The sequence below is a fragment of the Lathyrus oleraceus genome, chromosome 4 (genome assembly GCF_024323335.1).
Source record: "Lathyrus oleraceus cultivar Zhongwan6 chromosome 4, CAAS_Psat_ZW6_1.0, whole genome shotgun sequence".
Lineage (NCBI taxonomy): Eukaryota > Viridiplantae > Streptophyta > Magnoliopsida > Fabales > Fabaceae > Lathyrus > Lathyrus oleraceus.
Window position 1 is genome coordinate 485222601 of NC_066582.1, and position 9817 is coordinate 485232417.

Below are 9817 nucleotides of genomic sequence, written 5' to 3' on the forward strand. Positions count from 1 at the left end.
TACTAGTCTGGTGTTGATGGCTCCTTATAGGATGTATGCTTCATAGTTGGGTGAATTGAAGAAGCAACTGGAAGATCTTCTTGAAAAGAAGTTCGTTCGTCAGAGTGTTTCGCTGTGGCGTGCGCCGGTGTTGTCAGTGAAGAAGAAGGACGATAGTATGAGACTATATTTGGAACATCTATGAATTGTATTGCAGACATTGAAAGAGAATCAGTTGTACGTGAAGTTTTCAAAGTGTGAGTTTTGGTTAAGAGAGGTCAGTTTCATCGGTCATGTGATTTCTAGTGGTGGGATTGTTGTGGATCCGTCAAAGATAAATGTTGTGTTACAATGCGAGACTCCGAAGTATGTCATGGAGATTAGAAGTTTTATTGGATTGACTGATTAATACAGGAAGTTCATTGAAGGTTTTTTTTAAGTTAGCATTGTCGTTAACTTAGTTAACTCAGTTAACTTAAAAGGGTCCAACCTATGTTTGGGAGAAGCATTGTGAAGAGTGTTTCCAAGAACTCAAGAAGAAGTTGATGTCAACTCCAGTTTTGGTTTTACTGAATCCAAGTGAGTCCTTTATTGTATATTGTGATGCTTTAAAGATGGGTCTGGAAGGTGTGTTGATGCAGAATGGTCAGGTTGTGGCTTATGCTTATAGGAAATTGAGAGTTCATGAAAGGACTTATCCTACACATGATATTGAGTTGGCAGAAGTGGTATTCATGTTGAATATTCATAGGCACTACCTGTTTGGCTCCAAATTCGAAGTGATTATTGATCACAAGAGTTTAAAATATTTATTTGATCAAACGAGTTGAATATGAGGCAATGAAGATGGCTTGAACTTATGAAGGATTATGATTTTGATTTGAGTTACCATCTGGGTAAAGCTAATGTTGTGGCTAATGCGGTAAGTAGGAAGTCTTTATACATGTCGATGCTTATGGTCCGAGAGTTAGAACTGATTGAACAATTCAAAGATATGACTTTAGCGTGTGAAGAAACTCCTAAAAGTGTGAAGTTGGGTATGTTGAAACTGACGAGTGGCATCCTTGAAGAGATTAGAGAGGGTCAGAGATCTTATTTGAGTTTGATAGACTGTATGACGTTAATCAACCAAGGTAACATATGTGATTTCTAAGTTGATGAGAATGGTGTGATGAGGTTCAGAGATAAAGTTTGTGTTCATGATGCACCCAAACTTAAGAGGAGTATTCTTGAGGAGGATTACATAAATGAATTGAGTATTCATCCCGGTGCTACGAAGATGTATCGAAATCTAAAAAGGTTGTTTTGGTGTCCAGGAATAAAGGAAGATGTTATTGAGTTTGTGTATTTGTATTTGACTTTCCAAAAGTCAAAGATTGAACATCAGAAGCCGTTAGGTCTGATGCAACCGCTGAATATTCCAGAGTGGAAGTGCAATATCATTTCTATGGACTTTGTGAGGTTGCATGGTATACCTTCAACTATTGTGCCAGATAGAGATTCGAGGTTTACATCAAGATTTTGGGAGAGTTGCAAGCTGCATTTGGGACTAAGCTTTCGCTTATCATCTGTAAACAGACTATCAAACAGAGAGGACTATCCAGTCTTTAGAGGATTTGCTGAGGGATTGTGTGCTAGAACGAGGAGGTGTTTGGAGTAGTTAATTGCCATTGATTGAGTGTACCTACAATAATAGTTTCCATGCTAGTATTGGGACATCACCATATGAGGCGTTGTATCGTAGGGGGCGTATGACTCCTTTTTGTTAGTATGATTCAGGCGAGAGTGTTGTGCTCGGACCTAAAATTGTTCAGCAGATGGCTGAGAAGAACGAGATGATCCAAGAAGAGGAAAGCACTTGAGTTCCAGGTGGAAGTCACATGTTTTTTAGGGTTACCCCAGTAACCGGTATTGGTCGAGCTTGGAAGTCTCGAAAGCTCACCCCATGTTTTGTTGGTCCATACTAGATATTGTAGAATATAAGAGAGGTGGCCTATTAGATTCCCTTGCCACCGCCGCTTTCTAATCTTCATGATGTGTTTTATGTGTCTCAGTCGATGAGGTGCATTTCGGACCCGTCTCATGTAATCCAAGTGGATGATGTGCATGTGAGAGATAACTTGGTTGTTGAGGCATCACCCATACAGATAAAGGATCGGGAATTGAAGCAGTTGCATGGTAAAGAGATTACCTTGGTGAGGGTAGACTGGGGGGGGGGGGGGGGGGGGGGGGGGGGGGGGGTTGGTGGAAACGTAACTTGGGAGCATGAAGAGCCAGATGAGGGATTCATATATGGATTTGTTCACTTGAGGAAATTTTCGAGGGCAATTTTTTAAAGTGGGGGAGAGTTATAACACCCCAATTTTATTAATTGTTTTATTTTTAATTGTTGGTGATTTATGATGATTTTCGTTGTTTTATTTAATTGTAATTGTGTGCAATTTATTTAGTTATTATGCTTTAACTAAATAAATATGTGATGAAGGGTGTATGGTTAGCATCATGGAGTGTAGGGAGAAAATTAGATTAAATATAGAATATTAGTATTTTAATATTTAAATAATAGTAATTCATTTGATTTATTTAATTTTAATGAGAAAATATAGACTTTGCGAAAAAAAGGAAATTATAAGAAGTGGAAGGGAGGAAGGAGTAAGAGAGATAAGGGTTGGGTCAAGTTCATAATTTTGAGAAGTTTAACTCTAAGTACACGTTTATGAGATAAACCTAAGATTATGAACTTTTTTGGATCAATGCATATTTTGGAGAGTTGGAGCAAAAGAGAAAAAGAGGGAGAGCAAAGACTTAAGGTTGAGCAAGAACTCTAAGGATCATAGGGCTTTTGTTGGAAATCAGGTAACAATGGGAAATTGTTTCAATAATAGGGGTTATGTTGGAATGGTAGGATGGAGGAACCCTTAACCTCCTTAGAATTGAATGTTTTGAATCTAAATTCAGATGTTTGTGTTATAATTATTGATTGTTTGATGAAATTGGTGTACCCTATTTATGCTTATGTTTTGTTTTGATGTTGTTGATGATGTTATGCCATTGATTGATGTTTGATGGTTTTGACATTGATTGTGTTATTGGTAATTTATAGATGATGAGCATGATGATTTGTTGTAATATTATGTTGATTCGTGAAAACTATGGAGTAGATGATAAATTAGGAAGTTATAACCATGAGAGTTGGATATATTTGATGGACTTTCACAGCATAAGCTTTTGGCACATGAGGGAGTGTTTGGATGGTTTAGAAACTAATTTTTGGGAAAATTTCGGTATATGCCGACTGTCATACCCCAATTTTGTCCGGGCATATTTAAATTTTTGAAAAAATCGATTTCATTTTTATTTGCATCATATGCACAGCATGACATGCATTTCATCATGAATAAAACCTAAAATATCAGTCAGAATAAATTTATTGAAAATACAGACAAATCGGTTGAATATTTTCTCAAGAACATGTAAAACCAGCGGGTAAAAAGTTTCAGAATTAAAATTACAGACACCAGTATTATTAATCTACAGTTCATGTAGTTTAACCTGGTGTGCTCGTTGTAATTTTTAGAAGCTGTTTCAGTTGCGTTTTGACCCGCCTGAGCCTTTTAACCGGTGCAAATTTATTTCAGAATTTGAAGAAACGCTGTATTTTTTCAATAAGTATATTTTGTGCTGATCATTTTAGTGCGTCCGATTTAATTTTTCAGGCAAATTTTCGCCCGACTTTTATTCCTAATCAGTCATTTTATTTTGTTTTTCTTTGTCCAAATATCCAAATTAATTAATTAGAATTTTCTCTATTTACTTAGTTAGAATTTAGATAATGAATTTTTAATATACTTATTTTCTTTAATAAATAAAATAATATTAAGTTAGCATTGGATCCTTTTGCCAAGGGCCAACTAGCATTCAAGATTTGGGGGGATTTCTTTTGACAGTTGGCAAATAAATTGAGTCTCCTCTCTCCACACACTCCAATGGTAATAAAATTGGAAAGAGAAGTTAGATGCCAGCTAGCTCTATTTACTCTCTCTTGGCCAACGGTAACAGAAGGAAGAAAAAGAGATAAACCACAAAAACTCTCCCTTCACTGAGGCAAAAAATCCCTTTTGACACTTTCTGAAAAAACAAAGAAAAAAAAGAAGAAAAATATCACTGTTCCTCTTCCTCACCAACGTCTCCACGCGACCCTTGCTGCCGTCCAAACGCCCCTTCACCCTCCTCCATCCACAAACGCAACTCTCTTGTCCATCCAGCGACCACCACAGCAACGTCGCCGGAACCACCCTTGCACCACCGTCGGAACGAGTCTGGCGGCCTAAGACTCCACCACCGCTTCATGCCTCCGTTTCATCATTCTTTGTCAATCCGACGCCACACCACTGTTAGTTGTTTCAAGTAGTTTTATTTTTATTTTCATTTGTTTTGATTTCACTTTGCTTAATTAATTTTTGTTGGTTTCATTGAAAGAGATGAAAGAAAATGATGTGGTAAAAGAACTGAACGTGGAAAGATAGAAAGTGTTGGCTTTGTGGCTTTAAAATTAAAAATTAAAAAATGGTTTATTAATAGTTGAAAAGTCAAAATGATAATTCAATATTATTAATTAGTACTCATATTATTAAGAGTGTCAGTTTTATAAAAATGAAAGCAAATAAAGAGCATCATATTTTGATATATGCAATGAATAAGTTTGTTATTAGTATTGGAATATTAAATGTTTTTTTTCTGGTTGTTCTAGGGAAACAAGTATTTGAGACATTCATTTTTTTATGGAATTTAATATGGATGTGTACTATGATATGAGAATCTGACAAATGATATTCAATGGGTACTAATTTCTTTATTATTGCGTATTATGTTTGGAGTATTTTACATTGCTTCTATGGAAAGTGACGAGAGAATAAGAGAAAATATGTAGATATAAGAATTGAGATGTCAATAAAAGAGAGTAATTAATTTCCCAAAAATATATGTGTAGATTTGTTGTTTGTTTTTTTTTTAAAAAAAGAATTCAAATTAAGATCCCTTTGTGAGATGATTACATACTCCTATGCATCTTCCGTATTACTGTTTGTGGTTTTATTTCTTCTTACTTATTTATTTATTTGTTTTGTTTTCTTAGCAGTATTATTAGCTACTTAATTTTTCTTTAGTTTATTTAAATTAGTGATGGGCCTTTGAGCCCATTCTTTGTTTCTTTATATATACCACCATGTCAATAATTGCGCCCTCGTTATGTTGATTAATTGATTTAATTAATTTGATATAGCTAATGTATATTAAAGCTACTTTTAACAATCTCACCATTTTGCATAATACAAACTCGATGCCATTCAATTCCATCATCAATCCAAACCAATTTTAAAAACACAAATCACACAATTCTCGATTCAATATCGAGCCCATTTTCAAAACGCCCTTGTAAGTTGATTGCTTTCTAAGCATCGCCATCAACCTCACATAGCTTACTCTTGGGCTTTCTTACAATGAGACCTATTCGATTATTAATTGATCGATTAGATGAACAATACACTAAAATAATCCAATTTATTCACAACACACAAATTTAAAACCTCGATCCAATGTCGAGTATTTTCATCAAATTAAAATACCCAATCGCAATCAAGTACCATTTCATTTGGAAATGAAAAGGGGGATGACTTTGAGTTTTCAATTCCTCTTCTCGGTTATTTGAATACGAGTTCTCTTACTCGGTTAGTCAAATAATCGTCACTTCTATCCACCTAAGCACAAACAAATCAAATCATTTTATAATAAGAAATGAAAAAAAGAGATGACTTTGAGTTTTCAATTTTTCTCCTCGATTATTTGAATACAAGTTCTCTTACTTGGTTAGTCAAATAATTGTCGTTCCTCTACAAACTTCCAAACCCCGATTAAATCAAAACACTTTCATAATAAGCTAAATGAAAAGGGAGATGACTTTGAGTCTTCAACTTCTCTCCTCAATTGTTTGAATACGAGTTCTCTTACTCGGTCAGTCAAACAATTGTCATTTTTCCACCAACTTATAACTTAATCAAATAATTTTCATGGTCTTGAGTTTTCAATTCCTCTTCTCAAATGCTTGGATATGAGTTATCTTACTCAGTCATTCAAGTACTTGTCGTTCATTTTGAAATACATCAACCATATACAACCTTATTTTTCATAACTACTCAGATGAAACAGAAAGCGGTCTAGAGTCTTCTATTCCCTTTCCCGATTATTAGGATACGAGTTGTCTTACTCGACTATCCGAGTATTCGTCAAACATTAAAAACACCTTAATCATCATTAAAATCCTTTCGCAATTAAGGATGAAAAAGAAAGCGGTCTAGAGTCTTCTATTCCCTTTCCCGGTTATTAGGATACAAGTTGTCTTACTCGACTATCCGAGTAATCGTCATCCAACCAAAAATGTCTCAACACATCAAATATATATCTTTCTCGCCCCCGTGCTGTAACACCCCGATAAAAATAAGCTAATTATTTAATTTAAGTTAATATTATATTTATTAATTTAATTAAATAATTGGAATTATTGGATTATTATTATTATAATTATTGGAATAATAATTATTGGAATGTATATAAGTGGGAAATAAGTAAATAGATCTCATTTTTGGTAAAGAAGGTTTTCACGTGAAAACAGAGAAGCGGCTGAAAAGAGGAAAAGGGCAAAGAGGCAGAGCAAGAGGAAGAAGGTTGGAGAACGGAAAAGCTTGAAGCTTAAAGTTTGCCGGATTAACTCAGGTAAGGGGGGTTTATCGTCGTTTAATGGGTATTATGGGTTAACATGTAATGGGTAGTGATAAACCGTTGAATTGACCCTAATTGGGATGTTGAATGCTGAAAAATTGTGTTGGATAAGTTGTGTTAAAGCTGTAATTGAATCTGTATTTGTGTGAGTTGTGATTTCCCAAACGTATAGCTTTTTACGGAATCGGAATCGGAGGTCCGGAAGCCCTCCAACGGCGGAAAATGCGGAGAATTCTGCATTCTGCTTCGTGTTAGCGCAGGAACAGCTTTCTGTCTTGCGTTAACCGGTTAACCCAGGGTGTTAACCGATTAACACTGTTAGGGATTGTGAGGTATTGCTGTTTTGCTTGCGTTAACCGGTTAACCCAGGGCGTTAACCGGTTAACACTGTTGTAAGTTGTGAAAATATTGCTGTTCTGTCTGCGTTAACCGGTTAACCCAGGGCGTTAACCGGTTAACACTGTTAAGTTTTGCCAGGAAGCGTGTTTTGGTCTGCGTTAACCGGTTAACCCAGGGCGTTAACCGGTTAACACTGTTGGAAATTGGAAAAATTGATATTTTAATATTGTGAACATAATTGGGGATTGACCTATATCGGTGTGTGATATAGTAGGGATTATTTCCCGTTGTTTTGAGTAGTATAGGTATTAGTAGAGTGTGCTAATACTGTGATTGATTAATTGGCATGACATGATATGATTATGTGATAAATATGCTGATGATGTGTGAAAATATGCATAATGTTGTGAATGTATATATTATGCATGTGTTGGTGAATGGACTGTTTTATGGCTTAGAGTGTGAGCATATGTCCATTGTGGATTGTTGTTGATGATGTTGCATTGCTAGGTGAATTAGCATGCATATTGTAGTCTTTATGGTGGTAGCTAATCCCCATGGTGAGGAATTAGTGAGTAAATCATTGTGGATTATTGTCGATGATTTTGCATTGCTAGGTGATTTAGCATGCATATTGTAGTCTTTATGGTGGTAGCTAATTCCCATAGTGAGGAATTAGTGAGTTGGTGGTAGCTAATTCCCGTGGTGAGGAATTAGTGAGTGAGTCACTAGGTCTCAAATGAGTGGGACTAGTGGGCTTGGTAGCCGTATCTGGGTTTGATCGGTGAGGTGAACTATATGTTCACGAATAGTCGGTACCGCATGCATGGAGTCTCATTGCATAATGTATGTATGGCGTATAATATGAATGGATGTATTCCAATATTATACGTGTGTTTGTGTTGGCATTGAGTGTGATATTTGAGTTGATGTGCCGTTACTGAATGTGTGATATGATTAGGGTGATCGATGTGTTATTTACTTAGCATTACATGATATTTTATAATGCTTATTATATCGATTGAGGAACTCACCCTTACAACTATGTTTCAGGTAACGAGCAGTGATTGAGTAGAAGCTAGTGCTTGGAGTCTAGTGTAGTCTCCTTAGTGGGTCATGCTCTGATAGATGTAACATCGGGACGGGATGTTTTACCTTGTTGAATAATTTTACATGTAATGTGTTACATGTTTTGGATGATTGATTTGATTTCTATCCGCTGCGTATTGTGCAAATGCTTTATGTTTTGAATTAATAAACGAGCATGACAGTTATTATGGTGAATGGTGTGAAATGATTGTGTGACACCCTTAATTGCATAATTACTCTGATTGATATATATTGCTATTTTAATTGAATATTTGGGGTATTTTAGAAGAGTGTTACACGTGCGATCAAAACCAATCAAACATATTAATTCAACTTGTCACCCCCGTGTGATCGAAACCCTTCTCTCAAAAGGAACACTGTTAATCCTTTCTAATGCGCACAACAAACTAGTGCTTAAGCCTCCGCTGAGAGTAGACAAGCCAGCATTTAGCCTTTAGAACGCGATCTAAACAGTTGTTCATTAAAAACACCAACCAACCGTAGTTCCCCAAACAACGAATGCTCTGATTTCCTTATTACGCCATAAGGATACGTAGGCAAGAGATTGCTGTATCTTCGCGAGCACACTAATAAAAAACCTCCCCTTTCTCCTTTCTGAGGTTCTCATCCATTTCCATTTTCAACATTTTATAACCCAAAGATAACAAACAAACATAAATTAACACTCGAAACACAAATTAGAACTAAAAGGTTCCCGTTGAGTACAACGGACGTAAGGGGTGCTAATACCTTCCCCTTACGTAATCCACTCCCGAACCCGAATATGGTTGCGACGACCATTATTCCATTTCCTAAAGGTTTTATCGATATTTTCCTATTCCTTCATTGGGATAAATAAAGTTCGGTGGCGACTCTGTTCGAACATACATTTTTCCGCGACCATCGCGAGGAATCATATTTTTCGAGATGCGACACCGACCAGAAAAGGTCATGTGTCAGCCTGAAAAGGTCATGTGCCGACCTAAAAAAGGTCATGAGCCGGCATGTGGTGGTCATGTGTCGACACATAACTTCCATAATGTTGTTTTGCACTGTTCGACAATTTTGGCCATAACTTTTGATCCGTATACCAAAATGTTGTGCCATTTAAAGCATTAGATATCTAATGATCAGATATATAATATGATAGTGATAAGTGAAATGTTTGATTATTATTACTATGCCTACTGTATTGGTGAAGCTTTTGTTCATATGTTCGGTTAATAAATTGTTGACATATCCCAACGATTTTGGTCATAACTTTCATTCCGTAAGTCTGATATTGATGTTGTTTAAAGCGTTAGAAAGCTAACACTCAGATCTATAACATGGTAGTGATTGGTGAGATGTTTTAATATTATTCATGTGCATAATACGTCAATAAATGTATTGATCAGTCACCATTTATGCTAGACAGTCCACTATTTAACCGTAAATAAGTCAGGTAAACTGTGTAAATTGAAGCATTTTTAGTTAAGATATAAGCTCAATTCTATAATATTAAGTGTGTTGTTACTTATGAGTTTCTTGAGGATATTTTACACTTTTTGGTATGTTAGCAGGTAAAAAGCTAGTTTGGAAGCTCAGGAAATCAAATGTAAGATGCGAAATCGAGCCCGAGCAAGAAAACGGAAGA

General features: G+C 35.9%; 1 long non-coding RNA gene across 1 annotated transcript; it reads left to right on the forward strand.

The window, feature by feature from the left end:
- Nucleotides 1-3896: 3896 nt before the first annotated feature.
- LOC127076449 (uncharacterized) lies at nucleotides 3897-8296 on the forward strand. Its single transcript, XR_007786816.1, has 3 exons — nucleotides 3897-4372; nucleotides 6647-6747; nucleotides 8146-8296. It is a non-coding gene; the product is annotated as an uncharacterized LOC127076449 (long non-coding RNA).
- The last annotated feature ends 1521 nt before the right edge of the window (nucleotides 8297-9817 follow it).